Source organism: Mesoplodon densirostris, chromosome 4 (genome assembly GCF_025265405.1).
Source record: "Mesoplodon densirostris isolate mMesDen1 chromosome 4, mMesDen1 primary haplotype, whole genome shotgun sequence".
Classification (NCBI taxonomy): Eukaryota; Metazoa; Chordata; class Mammalia; order Artiodactyla; family Ziphiidae; genus Mesoplodon; species Mesoplodon densirostris.
The window spans coordinates 112276044-112294559 of NC_082664.1; the positions used below are offsets into that span (position 1 = coordinate 112276044).

General features: G+C 46.5%; 8 non-coding genes across 8 annotated transcripts; all 8 read right to left on the minus strand.

Annotated features, from left to right (window-relative positions):
• Positions 1-941: 941 nt before the first annotated feature.
• Positions 942-1022, minus strand: LOC132489745 (small nucleolar RNA SNORD115). Its single transcript, XR_009532123.1, has one exon. It is a non-coding gene; the product is annotated as a small nucleolar RNA SNORD115 (small nucleolar RNA).
• A 2011-nt stretch (positions 1023-3033) lies between these two features.
• LOC132489744 (small nucleolar RNA SNORD115) lies at positions 3034-3114 on the minus strand. Its single transcript, XR_009532122.1, has one exon. It is a non-coding gene; the product is annotated as a small nucleolar RNA SNORD115 (small nucleolar RNA).
• Positions 3115-5148: 2034 nt separating this feature from the next.
• On the minus strand, positions 5149-5229 carry LOC132489746 (small nucleolar RNA SNORD115). Its single transcript, XR_009532124.1, has one exon. It is a non-coding gene; the product is annotated as a small nucleolar RNA SNORD115 (small nucleolar RNA).
• Positions 5230-7432: 2203 nt separating this feature from the next.
• On the minus strand, positions 7433-7509 carry LOC132489748 (small nucleolar RNA SNORD115). Its single transcript, XR_009532126.1, has one exon. It is a non-coding gene; the product is annotated as a small nucleolar RNA SNORD115 (small nucleolar RNA).
• Positions 7510-9541: 2032 nt separating this feature from the next.
• On the minus strand, positions 9542-9622 carry LOC132489747 (small nucleolar RNA SNORD115). Its single transcript, XR_009532125.1, has one exon. It is a non-coding gene; the product is annotated as a small nucleolar RNA SNORD115 (small nucleolar RNA).
• A 2093-nt stretch (positions 9623-11715) lies between these two features.
• On the minus strand, positions 11716-11796 carry LOC132489743 (small nucleolar RNA SNORD115). Its single transcript, XR_009532121.1, has one exon. It is a non-coding gene; the product is annotated as a small nucleolar RNA SNORD115 (small nucleolar RNA).
• A 2023-nt stretch (positions 11797-13819) lies between these two features.
• LOC132489749 (small nucleolar RNA SNORD115) lies at positions 13820-13897 on the minus strand. The gene has a single exon (XR_009532127.1). It is a non-coding gene; the product is annotated as a small nucleolar RNA SNORD115 (small nucleolar RNA).
• A 4540-nt stretch (positions 13898-18437) lies between these two features.
• LOC132489750 (small nucleolar RNA SNORD115) lies at positions 18438-18516 on the minus strand. Its single transcript, XR_009532128.1, has one exon. It is a non-coding gene; the product is annotated as a small nucleolar RNA SNORD115 (small nucleolar RNA).

Below are 18516 nucleotides of genomic sequence, written 5' to 3' on the forward strand. Positions count from 1 at the left end.
AGAGCTGTAAACAGATTTTCCAGAACTGTGGGGGTGGGAGGAAATATAAGAGGGCAGTGTCCACAGGGAAAAAGATTTCACATGAAATGCACTGGGCCCCACTGAAAGTAGGAAAACAAAGAGAAGGGCCCATCAAAAGCAACTGGCATTAACAAGAGCCCACTATCCCTGAAAATGTCCTGGTAAAGCCCTACATGATATCAGGGACCACATTTCAGCTCAAGTAATAGCCAGCAGTGTCTACAAACCAAGATAGGTGGACTGGTTCATGAATGCATCTGAATGAGTCCAGGCTGGGGCTAGATCATACCATATAATAGATTCTTGGGAGACCACAAAGCACACACCACAAGTGACTGTACCCTCAATAGATCAGCATTCTATGCCTCCAAATGTGCAGAAACGTGTGGGGATGTAGTGCAGGGTGCAAGGGAAGGAAGCATTGACTCCATGTGCAATCTGACCAGAATTCAAGTCTAACAAAAGGATATTCAGAGCCTGAGATCCTAGAATGTAGAAATGGCACCAGAGGAGGAATCCCATCTTTATGAGGATTGCGGTTCCCAAAATAACTCCCCCCTCCAGATGTTTTAAGATGGGCATCCCTCATAGTCCAAAGTCCTCTGAAGCCTGTGTCAAGGATCAAAGAGAGTCTCTCACTTCGAAACATTCAGGTCATGGAAAAACCTTGCCAGAAGGTATAAGAGAAAAAAACAAATCAAAAGAAAGAGATAAGGAAAAGCCATGCCTATGTCATCTGGGTGGGCGGTGGAACTAGGGATCAGGAAAGAAAGCCAAAGACAAGACCACATCTTGGCCACGTGGCAGCCCCTAAACACGGTAGAGTCTCAAAGGCTTTCCTTCCTCCATTCCCACAGCCCAGTGCTCTGTAAGGAACAGGGGGATCCCCAACCTCCTGCCCATGGATGGCCACCTCCATTGGGCCTCAGTGTAATCCTATTAAGCATGACGTTTAGGTCATCTTCTCTCTTCAGGACCATATGAGTTCTCATCATAGACCCAACCAAGGCACTCCCCCCACACTGGGTCACTGGCACCTGAGTAGCCTTACCTCAGATGCTTTCTGGAAATGAAGGTGCCCAAAAGGAAGTTGGTATCTGTCTCTTCCAGGTGCTGGACCAAGGCTGACATTGATTGACCCACGGGAAGCAGGCCAAACAAGGAACTGAATTCCTCTGGGGAGTTGTCTGGCTAGAGAGGAGTAGGACAGCAGTGAGAACTCCTACTCCATCACTGTAGGAATTGGGGGTCATGCATGATACAACTTCATGGATCAAATGATGCTACAAGACACACCAACTGTGATACATTCAGGAACACAAAGAGTGACAAGATGCACCTATACACATTACATAAACAAGTAGCTGAAATGCATACCTAAAACCTAAGTATCTACCTACATACCTACCAAAGCACATACCTACCTCTCTACTCCTTACCTCCCTAAATCCTTACTTTTCTCCGTCCCTCCAACCCTCCATACATTATTACAAACATGAAGGAACCAGTGGATGAGTAGATCAGTGCATGAATGTATATATGAATAACATGTCAAGATATGTAGAAATAAAGAATCCCTAAAAAACTTCCAAGAGAAGGCAGAGCTTCATTGGCTCTCCTTCTAAAGCAAGAGATTCTCATCCAGCAAAGTTCTAAGGATGAGTCTTGGGGAACAGAGATGTTCCTCTGGGCTTGATCCTGGTCTGTGCAAGCACGGCTGATGGCATATTGGGTTTGGCCACTTGCCCACCAACACTCAAAAAACGAGGACATGAGTCCCAAAATTGGATGATCAAGGAAGCAGATATATGGAGATGGGAAAATGGGCTCAGCACCAGTGAAACTGGCAAAGCCCTGAATGGAAATGTTTAGGCCGGGACAAGAACCATCAACTATTGGTGCAGCATCTCCATCCATGGCATGACCAAGTCCTGCAAACAACAACACTGCAGTTACTCCATCCTAAGCCCATATCATGGGGCCATGCCTCTACTTCAAGCATACAGGGGTTCATGATGGAGATGATACCAGGGCTCCTAAGGGCTCTCAACAGCTTTACTAGAAATGGACAGTGAGGAGTTTCTACTCTGGAGGGTACTCTCTTCAAAGGCATTGACTCCCACAGAGGAAGAGCTCCCTAGGAGGATCACTGGATGGGAGTGGGAGGCAAAAACCATCAGAAGGCCCATCAGGAACAATTGACCTCACTGAGACACCATCATCCCTAAAAGTGACTTGGCCAAGTCCCATTAAAGCTCAGGGGCTGCCCTTCAGCTTCTCAAAAGCAAGCAGTGTCTACCTGCCAAGAGCAAGTAGATGGGTTCTTGAATGCCTCTCACCACCTCCTGGCCTGGGGCATGATTCTTCCCTACCGATGGTTCTTTGGAGATGGCAAAGCACACATAACAGTGAGTGTCCCCTCAGTAGATCAGTGTGCTCTGCCTTGAGGTGGGCACAGAACAGTGTGGATATTCCCTAGGGGCCCAGGGAAGGAAATGTTGTCTGCATGTGCAGTCTGACTAGACCTCAATTCTAACAAAATGCTTTTCATTGCCCAAGATTTGAGTCCTTAGATGTGGTGCCATAGCAGAAATCCCCGATTTGCGAGGATTGAGTTTCCAGAAAGGACTACCCCCTCTTGACGCCTTTGACGTGGACCTCCCCCATAACCCAAAGTCCACTGAGGCCTCTGTCAAAAATCAAAGACAGCCACTCACCAAAATCATTCTGGCTGTGATGAGACCCTTGCCTGAACGTCTGACTGAAAGACACAATTTGAAGAGAAAGAGCTAAAGAAAGGCACCACCTAGGGCCTCCAGGCAGGCAGTGGAACCAGGGATCAGGAAAGAAAGCTGAAGACAGGATCACGTCTTTGCCACATGGAAGCCTCTAGATATGGTAGAGTCCCAAGGGCTCTCCTCCAGGGATAGGTGGCCTCCACACCCACACTCCAGGGTTCTGGAAGGGACAGGAGAATCCCTAAACTCTGGCCCCAGGATGGCCACCTCTTTTGGGCCTCAGTGTAATCTTATTGTGCATGATTTTTAGGTCATAATGTCTCTTCAGGACCATATGAGTTCTCATCATTGGCCCAACCGAGGCACTCCCTACTCATCCGTGCCCTGGCACGTGAGTAGGCTTACCTCACATGCTTTCTGGAAATGAGGATGCCCAAAAGGAACTGAGTTTCTATTTCTTACAGGTGGTGGACAAAGTCTGACATCACTTGCTCCATAGGCAGTGGACCAAACTTAGATCTTCCTTCCCATGGGGACTTTGGCTAGAGAGGAGCAGGACAGCTGTGTCAACTCCAAGTCCATACCATTGGCATTAGGGGGTCATGTGTGTACATGTACATGCATCGAATGATGTTATGAGACATACCAACAGATGTCTTGCACATCTAGGAACACTTCCACGAAAACAAACTGTGCCCAAATATACTTGTATGCATTAACATAAACACCTACCTGAAACGCATACCTAACACTCATCTACCTACCTATCTGCCTACTTACCTACCAATCCATGTACCTACATATCTAGCTCCCCACCTCTCTACCTCTTTGCCTTTCTCTCTCCCTCCCTCCCTGTATACATACAAACATAAAGGAACCAGTGGACAAGTGGATCTGTGTATGAATAGTTACATAGCTAATGTGCCAGGGAAGGAAGAACTGACGAATCACTAAAGACTCCCAGGTGAAGGCAGAGCATCGTTGGTTCTCCTCCCATCAGAAGGCCTGGGGCGAGGTCTTCTTGGCCAGTAAAACTCTATGGACGTATCTTGCGGAATGGAGATGTTCCTCTGGGCTCGATCCTTGTCTGTGCAATCATGGGGTGGTCAGTGGGACACTGGGCTTGACCACTTGCCCACCAACACACAGAAAATGGGGCCAGGAAGTCCCACGGAATGGATGCTGGAAGAATCAGATATCTGGAGATGGGCCCATGGGCTCAGCAGCAGTCCATCTGGCAAAGCCCTGCATGGGAACGTTCAGGCTAGGGACAAGAACCATCGTCTGTTGGTTCAGTGTCCCTTCTTGTGGTCCATGGAAGGCCCCCAAACAACAGCAATGCAAGTACTTCCTCCTCAGCCCATGTCATGGGGCCACCCTTCTTCTTTGGTAAACAGGCCCTCATGATGGAGATGATATCAGGGCTTGGAGGGTTCTCAACAGCCTTACTAGGAATGCACACTCAGAAGGGGTTTCTCCTCTTGAGGGTTCCCGGGGAGGAAGAACTCCCGAGGAGACTCAATGGGCACTAGTGGGTGAAGCAAAATCCATCAGCGGTCTCATCAGGAAGAACTGGCCTCACCGAGACACCACCATACCTGAAAGTAACCTGGCCAACTCCCATTAAAGCTCAGGGGCCACCCTTTTGCTTTCTCAATAGCCAGCAGCATCTACCTATCAAGCCCCAGTGGACGGGTTCTTGCCTGCCTCTCAACTTCTCCTGTCCTGGGGCATGATTCTTCCCTACTGATGGTTCTTCGGAGATGGCAAAGCACACACCACAAGTGATTGTCCCTTCAATAGCTCAGCGTGCTCTGCCTTCTGGTGCGCACAGACCTGTGTGGATGTTCCCCAGGGGCCCAGGGAAGGAAACGTTTCCTCCAGGTGTAACCTGACTAGAACTCAAGTCTAATAAAAGCCTTTTCAGTGCCTGAGAAACTGGTCCTTATATGTGGTGCCACAGCAGAAATTGCCTCCTTTGCAAGGACTGAGTTTTCTGAAAGGACTCCTGCTTCTTGACAGCTTTGAGGTGGGTCTTCCCCATAGTCCAACTTCCAATGGGCCTCTGTCGAAAATCAAAGAGAACCACTCACCTCGAATCACTCTGGCTGTGGCGAGACCCTTGCCAGAACGTCTGACTGAAAGACACAATTTGAAGAGGAAGAGCTAAGGAAAGGTCCCGCCTATAGCCTCTGGGCAGGCAGAGGAACCAGGCATCAGGAAAGAAACCCAAAGACAGGATCACATCTTCACCATGTGGGAGCCCCTAGACAAGGTAGAGTCCCAAGGGATTTCCTCCAGGAATAGGGGGCCTCCAAACCCACACTCCAGGGCTCTGGAAGGTACAAGAGAATCTCCAACCTCCAGGCCCTGGATGGCCACCTCCTTTGGGCATCAGTGTAATCCTACTGAGCATGAGTTTTAGGTCATCATCTCTCTTCAGGACCATATGAGTCCTAATAATTGACCCAACCAAGGCACTCCTTATGCATCTGTTCCTTGGCACATGAGTAGGTTACCACAGATGCTCTTTGGAAATGTGGCTGCCCAAAAGGAAGTGGGTATCTGTCTCTACCAGGAGCTGGACCAAGGCTGATATCGCTTGCCCATAGGCATCAGGCCAAATTCAGATCATCCTAACCCTGGGGACATTTCTGGCTAGAGAGGAGTAGGACAGCTGTGTCAACTCCTAGTCTATACCGTTAGGCATCAGGGAGTCATGCATGAACCCCTATATACATCAAATGATTCTACGAGACATACCAGCATATGTCTTGTACATCCAGAAACACTTCCACGAACACAAAATCTGACCAAATGTACCTGTACGCATTAACATAAACACCTACCTGAAACGCACAGCTAATACCCATCTACCTACCTACCTTCCGACCCAACTACCTACCTTTCAAGCTCCCTACCTCCCTATCTCCTTACTTTTCTGTCTTCCTCCCTCCTCCCAGACTTACAAACATAAATAAACCATTGGCCAATGGATCTGTGCATGAATAGGTACAGAACTGATGCATCAGGGAAGGAAGAATTAATGAATTGCTAAAGACTCCCAGGTGAAGACAGAGCATCATTGGCTCTCCTCCCATCAGAAGGCCTGAGGCAAGGGCTTCTTGGCCGGCCAAAATCTATGGACGTGTCTTATGGAATGGAGATGTTCCTCCAGGCTCTATCTTGGTCTGTGCAAGCACAGGGTGGCTGACAGCACATTGGGCTTGGCCACTTGCCCACCAACATTCAGAAACGAGGGCATGAGTCCCCAAAATTGGATGATCAAGGGAGCAGATATATGGAGATGGACAAATGGGCTCAGCACCAGTGAAACTGGCAAAGCCCTGAATGGAAATGTTCAGGCCAGGAAAAGAGCTACTGTCTATTGGTGCAGCATCTCCATCCATTGCATGCCCAAGGCCTACAAACAACAACAGTGCAATTACTCCATCCTAAGCCCATATCATGGGGCCATGGCTCTACTTCAGGGAAACAGGTGCTCATAATGGAGATGATACCAGGGCTCCTAAGGGCTCTCAACAGCTTTACTAGAAATGGACAATCAGAAGGAGTTTCTACTCTGGAGGGTGCTCTCTTCGAAGGCAGTGGCCTCACAGAGGAAGAACTCCCTGGAGGATTACTGGATGAGAGTGGGAGGCAAAACCCATCAGAGGGCCCATCAAGAACAGCTGGCCTCACTGAGACACCACCATTGCTTAAAGTGACCTGGTAGATAGCTAGTGGGAAGCAGCCACATAGCACAGGGAGATCAGCTCAGTTCTTTGTGACCGCCTGGAGGGGTGGGATAGGGAGGGTGGGAGGGAGACGCAAAAGGGAGGGGATATGGGAACGTATGTATATGTATAACTGATTAAATTTGTAAAATAAAAAAAAAATAAAAATAAAAAAAAAAGCTCAGGGGCCGCCCTTCAGCTTCTCAATAGCAAACAGCATGTACATACCAAGACCCGGTGGATGGGTTCTTGAATGACTCTCACTATCTCCTGGCCTGGGGCATCATTCTTCCCTACCTATGGTTCTTTGGAGATAGCAAAGCACACATCACAAGAAACTGTGTTCTCAGTAGATCAGTATGCTCTTCCTTGAGGTGTGCAGGGACCTGTGTGGATGTTCCCCAGGGACCCAGGGAAGGAAACGTTGCCTCCAGGTGCAACCTGACTAGAACTTGGGTCTAACGAAAGGCTTTTCAGTGCCCGAGAAACTAGTCCTTTGATGTGGTGCTGCAGCAGAAATCCCTCAGTTTCCTAGGACTGAGGTTCCTGAAAAGACTCCCCCCTTCACGGCTTTGAGGTGGGCCTCCCCCATAGTCCAACGTCCGTTGTGGACTCTGCCAAAAATCAGAGAGAGCCACTCACCTCGAGTCATGCAAACAGTGGGGAGACCCTTGCCAGATTGTCTGAATGAAAGTCACAATTTGCAGGGAAAGAGCTAAGGAAAGGCCCCGCCTATGGCCTCCAGGCGGGCATTGGAAACAGGGATTAAGAAAGCAAGGTGAATACAGGACGTCTTTGCCACTTGGAAGCCCCTAGACATGGTAGAGTCTCAAGGGCATTCCTCGAGGGATAGGGGGCCTCCACACCCACAACCCTGGGCTCTGGAAGAGATAGGATATTCCCCCAAACTCTGGCCCCTGGATGGCCACCTCCTTTGGGCCTCAGCATAATCTTATTGAGCATTTTTGGTCCTCATCTGTCTTCATGACCATAAGAGTTCTCGTCATTGACCCAGCTGAGGCACTCCCTATGCATCGGTGCCATGACACCTGAGTAGGCTTACCTCAGATGCTCTCTGGAGATGTGGATGCCCAAAAGGACGTGACTTTCTGTCTCTTTCAGGTGCTGGAACAAATCTGACATCACTTGCTCCATAGGCAGCAGCTCAAACTCAGATCGTCCTTCCCTGGGGATGTTATCTGGCTAGAGAGGAGTAGGACAGTTGTGTCAACTCATAGTCCATACCGTTAGGCATTGGGGGGTAATGCGTGTACCCCTATATGCATCGAATGATGCTACGAGACATATCAACACATGTCTTGTACATCCAGGAACACTTCCACAACCACAAAATGTGACCAGATGTACCTGTACACCTCTACCTGACACGCATACCTAACAATTATCAACCTACCTACCTCCTGACCCACCTCCCTACCTTTCTAGCTCCCTACTTTACTATCCTTACTTTTCTCTCTCCTTCCTTCCATCCAGACTTAGAAACATAAAGGAACCAGTGGACAATTGGATCTGTGCATGAATAGGTACTAAACTAATGTTTACGGGAAGGAAGAATAGATGAATGCCTGAAGACTCCCAGGTGAAGGCAGAGCATCACTGCCTCTCCTTTCATCAGAAGTCCTGGGGTGAGGGCTTCTTGGCCAGCAAAACTCTACAGACGTGTCTTGCAGAATGGACATGTTCCTCCAGGCTTGATGGTGGTCTGTGCAAGCATGGGGTGGCCGATGGGACATTGGATTTAGCCACTTGCCCGCCAACACAAAGAAAACGTGGCCATGAATTCCATGGAATGGATGCTGGAAGAAGCAGATATCTGGAGACAGGCCCATGGGCTTAGCACCAGTCAACCTGGCAACGCCCTGAATGGGAACGTTCAGACCAGGGACAATAGCCATCGTCTATTGGTGCAGCATCCCCTCTAGTGGCCCACTGAATGCCCCCAAACAAAAGCAGTACACCTACTCCCTCCTCAGCCCACATCATGTAGCCACCACTCTACTTCTGGCAACAGGGCCTCACGATCGAGATGATCCCAGGGCTCAGAAGGGCTCTCAATGGCCTTACTAGGAGTGCCCCCTCAGAAGGGTTATTTCCTCTTGAGGGTGCTGTCTTTGAAGGCAGTGGCTCCTAGAGAGGAAGACCTCCCCATGAGAATCATTGGACCCGATTGGGCGAAGGAAAATCCATCAGAGGTCCCATCAGGTGTAATTGGCCTCACCAAGACACCACCATCCCTGAAAGTGACCCGGCCAAGCTCCATTTAAGCTCAGGGGCTGTCCTCCAGCTCTCTCAGTAGCCAGCAGCGTGTACTTGCCAAAACCCTGTGGACAGTTTCTTGCCTGCCTCTCAATTTCCTCCTTTCCTGGGGCTCGGATCTTCCCTACCGATGGTCCTTTTGAGACTACAAAGCAAACACCAAAAGTGACTGTCTCCTCAGTAGATCAGCATCCTCTGCCTTGAGGTGCACACAGACCTGTGTGGATGTTCCACCAGGGCCCAGGAAAGGAAAGTTTGCCTCCATGTGCAGCCTGACTAGAACACAGGTCTAATGAAAGGCTTTTAAGTGCCTGAGAAGCTAGTCCTTAGATGTGGTGGGGCAGCAGTGTTCCCCCCCTTTGTGAGGACTGAGGTTCCTGAAAGGACTTCTCCCTCTTGAAGGCTTTGAGATGGCCCATCCCCATTGTCCAACGTCCACTAGAGCCACTGTTTAAAAATGAAAGCCACTCACCTCGAATCATTCAGGCCTTGGTGAGGCCCTTGCCAGAACATCTAACTGAAAGACACAATAGGAAGAGAAAGAGCTAAGGAAAGGTCCCGCCTATGGCTTCCAGGTGGGCATCAGAACCAGGGATCAGGAAAGCATGGTGAAGACAGGACTACGTCTTTGCCACGTGGAAGCCCCTAGACTTGGTAGAGTCTCACGGGCTTTCCTCGAGGGATAGGGGGCCTCCAAACCCACACCCCTGGTCTCTGGAAGAGACAGGAGAATCCCCAACCTCCTGCCTCCGGATGGCCACCTCCATTGGGCCTCAGCATAATCTTATTGAACATGATTTTTAAGCCATCATTTCTTTTAACAACCATACGAGTTCACATCATTGACCCAACTGAGGCACTCCCCATGCATTCGTGCCCCCTCACCTGAGTAGGCTTACCTCAGAAGCTTTCTGAAAATTATGATGACCCAAATGATGGGAGTTTCTGTCTCTTCCAGGTGCTGGACTAAGGCAGACAACCCTTGCTCCATACGCAGCAGGCCTAACTCAGATCTTTCTTCCCCTGGAGATGTTATCTGGCTAGAGAGGAGTAGGACAGCTGTGTCACCTCCTAATCCAACCCTTAGGCATTGGGGGTCATGCGTGTACACCTTCATGCATCGAATGATGATACAAAACATATCAACACATGTCTTGTACATCCAGGAACACTTCCACGAACAAAAAATGTGACCAAATATACCTGTACACATTAACATAAACATCTACCTGACATGCATACCTAACAACTATTTACCTACCTACGTCCCTATCCACTTAACCTACCTTTCTAGACCCTACTTCCCTATCTACTTTTCTCTCTCCTTCCCTCCATCCAGACTTTGAAACATAAAGGAACCAGTGGACAACTGGATCAGTGCATGAGTAGATACTAAACTAATGTTCCTGGTAAGGAAGAATTGATGAATGCCTGAAGACTCGCAGGTGAAGGCAGAGCATCTTTGGCTCTCCCATCAGAAGGCCTGGGTCGAGGACTCCTTGGTCAGCTAAACTCTACGGACGTTTCTTGGAGAATGGACCTCTTCCTCTGGGCTCGATACTGGTCTGTTCATGCATGGGATGACCTATGGGAAATTGGGCTTGGCCACCTTCCCACTAACACACAGAAAATGAGGCCATGAAGTCCCACAAAATGTATGCTCGGAGAAGCAGATATCTCGAGACGGGCCCACGGACTCAGCACCAGTAAACCTGGCAAAGCACTGCATTGGAACGTTAAGGATAGATACAAGGCCATCCTCTTTTGGTTTAGTGTCCCCTCTTGTGATCCGCCGAAGACAACCAAATAACAGCAATGCAACTACTCCCTCGTCGGCCCACATCATGGGTTCACCCCTCTACTTCGGGCAACAGGGCCTCATGATGTATATGATACCAGGGCTTGGAAGGGCTCTCAACACCTTACTAGGAAGGCACACTCAGAAGGGGTTTTTCCTCTTGAGGGTGCTTTCTTAAAAGGCAGTGGCTCCCACAGAGGGAGAACTCAACAGGAGAATCACTGGACCTGAATGGGTGAAGGAAAATCCATCAGATGGTCCATCAGGAACAACTGACCTCACCAAGACACCACAGTCCCTGAAAGTGACCTGGCCAAGCTCCATTTAAGCTTAGGGGTCATCCTCCAGCTCTCTCAATAGCCAGCAGCTACCTGGCTGGTTTGGCTACCTGCCAAAACCTGGTTGATGGGTTCTTGCCTGCCTTGATGTGTTCTTGCCTCAACTTCTCTCAACTTCTCCTGTCCTGGGGCATGAGTCTTCCCTACGGATGGTTCCTTGGAGACTGCAAAGCACACACCACAAGTGACTCTTCCCTCAGCAGATCAGTGTGCTCTGCCTTCAGGTATGCACAGACCTGTGTGGATGTTCCCCAGGGGCTCAGGGAAGGAAACGTTGCCTCCATGTACAACCTAACTAGAACTCAGTTCTAATGGAAGGCTTTTAAGTGGCTGAGAAGCTAGTCCTTAGATGTGGTGCCACAGCAGAAATCCTCCCTTTGCAAAGACTGAGGTTCCTGAAAAGATTTCCCCCCTCTTGACAGCTTTGAGATGGGCCTCCCCAACTGTCCGGGCCTCCCCAACTGTCCAACGTCCACTGAGGCCTCTGTCAAAAATCAAAGAGAGCCACTCTCCTCGAATCATTCAGACCATGGTGAGACACTTGCCAGAACATCTGACTGAAAGACATAATTTGAAGAGAAAGAGCTAAGGAAAGGCCCTGCCTATGGCCTTTGGTTGGGCTGTGGAACCAGGCATCAGGAAATAAAGCCAAAGATAGGACCATATCTTCACCACGTGGAAGCCCCTTGACGTAGTAGAGTCTCAAGGGCTTCCTTGAGGGATAGCGGCCTCCACACCCACACCTCAGGGCTCTGGAAGGGACAGAAGGATTCACAAACTCCTGCCCCTGGATGGCCACCTCCACTGGGCCTCAGCATAATCCTATTGAGCATGATTGTTAGGTCATAATGTCTCTTCAGGACCATATGAGTTCTCATCATTGACCCGAACGAGGCAATCCCCACACCTCTGTGCCCTGGCACTTGAGTAGTCTTACCTCAGTTGCTTTCTGGAAATGAGGATGCTCAAAAAGACGTGAGTTTCTATCTCTTCCAGGTGTTGGACCAAGGCTGACATTGATTTCACTATAGGCAGCAGTCCAAACTCAGATCTTCCTTCCCCTGGGGACGTTGTTTGCCTAGAGAGGAGTAGGACATTTGTGTCAACTCCTAGTCCATAGCGTTAAACATTGGGTGTAGTTGCATGTACATCTTCATGCATCAGATGATACTACAAGACATACCAAGAGGGATACATGCATAGACACAAAGAGTGACCAAATTTAGCTATATGCATTGACATAAGTATCTATCTGAAATGCATACCTAACACCTACCTACCTACCTATCTACCAACCTACTTACCAACCCACCTACCTACCTTTCTAGGTCCCTACCTCCCTAGTTCCTTATTTTTCTCCCTCCCTCCCTCTATATATACTAACAAACATAAATGAACCACTGGACATGTGGATCTGTGTATGAATGTGTACATAAATAATGTGTCAAGGAATGAAGAAATGGCGAATATCTAAAAGACTGCTGAGAGAAGGCAGAGCATTAGTTGCTCACCTCCCATCAGAAGGCCTGTTGCCATGGCTTCTTGGCCACCAAAACTCTCTGGACGTGTGCTGGGGAACAGAGATATTCCTTTGGGCTCGATTCTGGTCCTTGCAAGCATGGGGCGGTCAATGGGACATTCGGCTTGGCCACTTGCTTGCCAAAACACAGAAAATGAGGCCATGAATTCCCATGGAATGGATGCTTGAAGAAGCAGTTATCTGGAAATGGGCCCATGGGCTGAGCACCAGTCAACCTGGCAAAGCCCTGCATGGGAACGTTCAGGCCAGGAATAAAAGCCATCATCTTTTGGTGCAGCAGCCCATTTTATGGACCTTCAAAGGCCCCCAAAGGACAGCAGTGCAACTACTCCCTCCTTGGCCCACATCATTGTGTCCCCCTCCACTTCGGGCAACAGAGCCTCACAATGGAGATGATACCAGGGCTCAGAAGGGCTCTCAACAACCTTACTAGGTAGGCACACTCAAAAGGGGTTTCTCCTCTTGAGGGTGCTCTCTTTGAAGGCAGTGTCTCCCCTAGTGGAAGAACTCCACAGGAGGTGCAATGGCTGCTAGTTGTTGAAGCAAAATCCATCAGAGGGCATATCAGGAACAATGAACCTCACTGAGACCCCACCATCCCTGAAAGTTACCTGCCCAAGTCCCATTAAACCCAGGGGCCGCCCTTCAGCTCTCTCAATAGCCAGCAGCGTCTACATGCCAAGACCTGGTGGATGGGTTCTTGCCTGCCTCTAACCATCTCCTGTCCTGGGGCATGATTCTTCTCTATTGATGGTTCTTTGGAGACCACAAAATACACACCACAAATGACTGTCCCCTCAGTTGATCAGAGTACTCTGCTTTGAGGTGTGCTCCTCAGGGGCCCAGGCAAGGAAACATTTCTTCCATGTGCAATCTGATTAGAATTCAGGTCTAATGAAAGGTTTTTCATTTCCTAAGATACTAGCCCTTAGTTGTGGTGCCACAGCAGAAATCCCACTTTGGGCTGACTGAGGTTCCTGAAAGGACTCCTCTCTCTTGACTGCTTTTAGTTGGGCATCCCACATAATCCAATGTCCTTTGGGGCCTGTGTCAAGGACCAAAGAGCACCACTCACCTCGAATCATTCAGGCCGTGATGAGACCCTTGCCAGAACGTTTGACTGAAAGACACAATTTGGAGAGAAAGGGCTAAGAAGGCCCTGCCTATGGCCTCCGGGTGGGTTGTGGAACTAGGGATCAGGAAAGAAAGCCAAAGACAGGACCATGCCTTGTCCACGTGGAAGCCCCTAGACAAGGTAGAGTCTCACATGCTTTCCTAGAAGGATAGGGTGCCTCCACACCCACATCCAAGGGCTCTGGAAGGGACAGGAAGATTCCATCCTCCTGCCCCTGGACGGCCAATTCCCTTGTGCTTCAGCACAATCCTGTTGAGCATGATTTTTAAGCCATCATCTCTCTTGATGATAATATAATTTTTATTTTCTAATCTTTTCTATTTTCATGTATCATTTTCCTCTTTCTTCAATATGTTTACCACAAAATATTTTAAAATTAATACATTATGCTGAATATTATTTCCATAATATTTTTTGACATTTAGCAGAAATATTTTTAGTGTTATTTTTTATTATATACAATATTTTTGTTCTTTCCTTTTTTACTTTATCAATTTTAGGATTGATGTAATTGTATATGTTCATTTAAACATCCTAAATATTTGTTTTTTAATTATCATTATATATTTTTTGAATGTTATTATAGTTGTGTTTAACTTTCATTTTTTCCTGTAGAATTAGAATGTTTGTGAATTAGTTTTCCTTTTATCCACCTTTAGTGTTTAGGAAACATGAGGTCATTTCACTGATCAATTTTATTTTATTAAACACTGATCTATATTGTTATTTCTGTATTTTTCTCTTTGCATAAGAACTTCCTCAAGTTCTATTTTTGAAGCCACACGAGTCTTTGGATTACAAATAAAATAACAGTACAGTTGTCATTTTGATTTTTTAGTGATGCTTGGATATGAATTTCAGCCTTTTTGAGCATGGTTAATAAGCCATTGTTATATTGTGTGTTTTCTTCAATATCTTACCCACTTTACAGGTACAGAAGAAGTGAATTTCATAATCAATGTAAATATACCCTCTTATATATTTAGTTAAAAAAAAATCACACCATCACCTGGCAACCACAGCTCAGTAAATATCTCATCAAAAATATTGGATTTGCCCTTGATAATTCTTTAAAGTTAGTTGGTCACTCATTGAGAAAAAATACTTCTCATTCAGTGACACTAGCATAATCAATTGTAAATGAGAATCTTCTGGCATCATTTATATCCAGGGTCCCCAACCCCCAGGCCACAGGCTTGTACCGGTCCTTGGCCTGTTAAGAACCAGGCCACACAGCAGGAGGTGAGTGGCCGGTGAGCGAGCTAAGCTTCATCTCTATTTACAGCCACTGCCCATTGCTCACATTACCTCTTGAGCTCCTCCTCCTTTCAGATCAGCGATAGCATTAGATTCTCATAGGCGTGCAAGCCCTACTGTGAACTGCACATGCCATGGATCTAGGTTGCATGCTCCTTATGAGAATCTGATGCCTGATGATCTGAGGTGGAGCTGAGGTGGTGATGCTAGCGCTGGGATGTGGTTGAAAATACGGATTATCATTAGCAGAAAGGTTTGATTACACAGAGATCATAATAAATCAATTGCTTGCAGACTCATATCAAAACCCTATCTGTAAGTGGCAAGTGACAATTAAGCTGCATCTGGTGGCAGATTTATAGTGGCAAGTGAGTTGATGTACTTCAATTGTACAGCTGCATCTGGTGGCAGGCTTTAAGTCAGAATTCAACAATCATTTTAGTCTGTGTGTGGTCTGCCCATTATTTTATTTACTACCTCCATCCACAACTCTTTCCCATACTGTGCACTTTTCTCAGTCACAGTTTTGGTAAGCCCACAAGCTAACCCTAGCCAAAATGAATAAAAAACAAACTTTGCTGGAGAGCTTCTTTGAAAATCGGGAAAGACCCAATGATGAGACAGCAGAAGACTCCAAGACTGCCAAATAAAAAAAGCTGCATTTAAAAGAAAATACCAAGGGTCCTACTTAAATTATGGGTTCATTGCAACAGGTGATTCACATTCTCCAAACCCTCTTTGTATTATATATGGCAACTGACTATCCAACAAAGCCTTGAAACCTCAAAACTGCTTCACCACATGGAGACTAATCACCCTGCATTAAAAGACAAGCCTTTGGAGTTTTCCAAAAGAACAAAACATGGACACGAAGAACAGAATTAATTATTGAAGGCCACAACTTCATCAAATGTGTCTGCACTGAGAGCATCATTCTTAGTGGCTAATGGCATTGCTAAAGCTAAGAAGCCCTTTGCTATTGGTGAAGAGTTGATCTTGCCTGCTGCTAAGGACATTTGTTGTGAACTTTTAGGAGAGGCTGCAGTTCAAAAGGTGGCACATGTTCCTTTTTCAGCTAGCATCATAAATAAACAAATTGATGAAATAGCAGAGGATATTGAGGCACAATTGTTAGAGAGGATTAATGAGTCACCGTGGTATGCAATCCAGGTTGAAGAGTCTACCAATGTTGACAACAAGGCAACAATGCTTGTTTTTGTGCAATATATTTTCCAGGAGGATGTGCATGAGGATATGTTATGTGCACTTTTGTTGCCAACCAACACCACAGCTGCAGAACTATTCAAGTCTTTGAATGATTACATATCAGGAAAACTGAATTGGTCATTTTGTGTCGGTATATGCATGGATGGAGTGGCTGCCATGACTGGATGGCTTTGTGGTTTCACTGCTCGGGTCAAAGAGGTCACTTCTGAATGTGAGTCTACACACTGAGTCATCCATAGAGAAATGCTGGCTAGCTGAAAAATGTCACCTGAACTTATTAGCATTTTGCAGGATGTGATTACAATTATCAACCATATTAAAGTACATGCCCTTAACTCATGTCTGTTCGTGCAGCTCTGGGAGGAGATGGATGCAGAGCACATATGTCTTCTCCTATACACAGAAGTGACATGGCTTTCTAAAGGTAGATCATTGGCCTGAATTTCTGAGCTATGAGAGCCACTCCAGGGATTTCTTTTAGAAAAACAGTCACCACTGGCAGCCCACTTCAGTGACACAGAATGGGTCACAAAACTTGCTTACTTGTGTGACATATTCAACCTGCTCAATGAACTCAATCTGTCACTTCAGGGGAGAATGACAACTGTGTTCAAGTCAGCAGATAAAGTGGCTGCATTCAAAACCAAACTGGAGGGCCTCCCTGGTGGCGCAGTGGTTGGGAGTCCGCCTGCCGATGCAGGGGACGCGGGTTCGTGCCCCGATCCCGGAGGATCCCACGTGCCGCGGAGCGGCTGGGCCCGCGAGCCATGGCCGCGGGGCCTGTGTGTCCGGAGCCTGTGCTCCGCAACGGGAGAGGCCACAGCAGTGAGAGGCCCGCGTACAGCAAAAAAAAAAAAAAAAACCAAACTGGAGTTATGGGGGCGACAACTGAACATGGCTTTTTGACAAGTTTCAAACATTAGCAGAGATTTTGAAAGAGACTGAGCCAGGGCCTTCTTCCTCCCAGCTGGTGCATGATCACCTATCTCAGCTTTCAAAAGAGTTTGAGCATTACTTCTCAACCACAAAATACCCCTGAACTGGGAAGGAATGGATCCGTGACTCATTTGTGAATAAACCAGGTGAATTGACTTTGTCCATGCTAGAAGAGGATCAACTGCTTGAGATCGCAAATTACAGTGGCCTGAAAAGTATGTTTGAGACAACTTCAAATCTCCATATGTTCTGGATTAAAGTCAAGATGTAGTATCCTGACATTGCCACAAAAGCACTGAAAAGCCTGTTTCCATTTCCAAAATCCTGTCTTTGTGAAGCAGGGTTTTCTGCAGTGACAGCAACCAAAACGAGCTTATGGAGTAGACTGGACATAAACAACACACTTTGTGTGTCACCGTCTCCCATCACTCACAGCTGGGACCACCTAGTTGCAGGAAAACAAGCTCAGGGTTCCCACTGATTCTGCTTTATGGTGAGTTGTATAACTATTCCATTATATATTACAATGTAATAATAATAGAAATAAAGTGCACAATAAATGTAATGAGCTCGAATCATCCCCAAACCATCCCAACCCTCCCCCAAGGTTTGTGGAAAAATTGTCTTCCACGAAACTGGTCCCTAGTGTCAAGAAGTCTGGGGACTGCTGATTTATAGAAAATTGTTTATTATATTGTATACAGTCGGTCCATATTAAGATCTGTAATTTTGGTGTTTCTTAGTGTATGTACTAAATTTTAAGCTTAAAATTTTACTTCTTTAACAGTCCAACTACTGTATCTCAAATCACTTTAATGGCATTTTCCTTCAGCTATGGGAGATCCTTTAGTACTTCAAAGTAGTGCAAAGCTACTTTTAGAATCCTGTAAAATTATAAAAATATTGTTCTCATCTTGTTTGTTGAATTAGATTAAACATTGTACTGGAGACCAGTGAATCAAAATTTCTCAACTTCAGTATTATTATTTTCATGTTCAAATGAAACTTTTAATTTACATCAAGTAAGTCAATCACTGTTTCAAAAGGAAATTCCATATTCCTATTCAGTTTACCTTCTGCTTAAATCTATTATGCTTAGGAGTGCATCTATTTTCTATTTAGAATGTAACTATGACTAAAGGAATCTAGACACCTATCATCAATGCAGTGTTGCATTCCTTAGTTGAATGTCTTACTCAAAGACACATTGAGAAAAAAGCAGTGGACTAATCCCTGAATGTACCTTACTATTAAAAATTATAAATCTCTGAAACAAAGTTTATAGGATGAGTATTTCTTTTTACTTTTTAGCAGATAGATAGGATTGGTTTACATAAGTTTCTTTTAAGGTTTCATTGTCTCAAGCCCCAAACAAAATGTCTATAAAGGAAATAATGATTCCATATATATTTCCTTGTATTGTCACCTAGGTTTACCTTCATTTTAATTCTATTGATCATGATTTCCAGGTCATCATCTCGCTTCAAGACTGTAAGTTCTCATCATTGACCG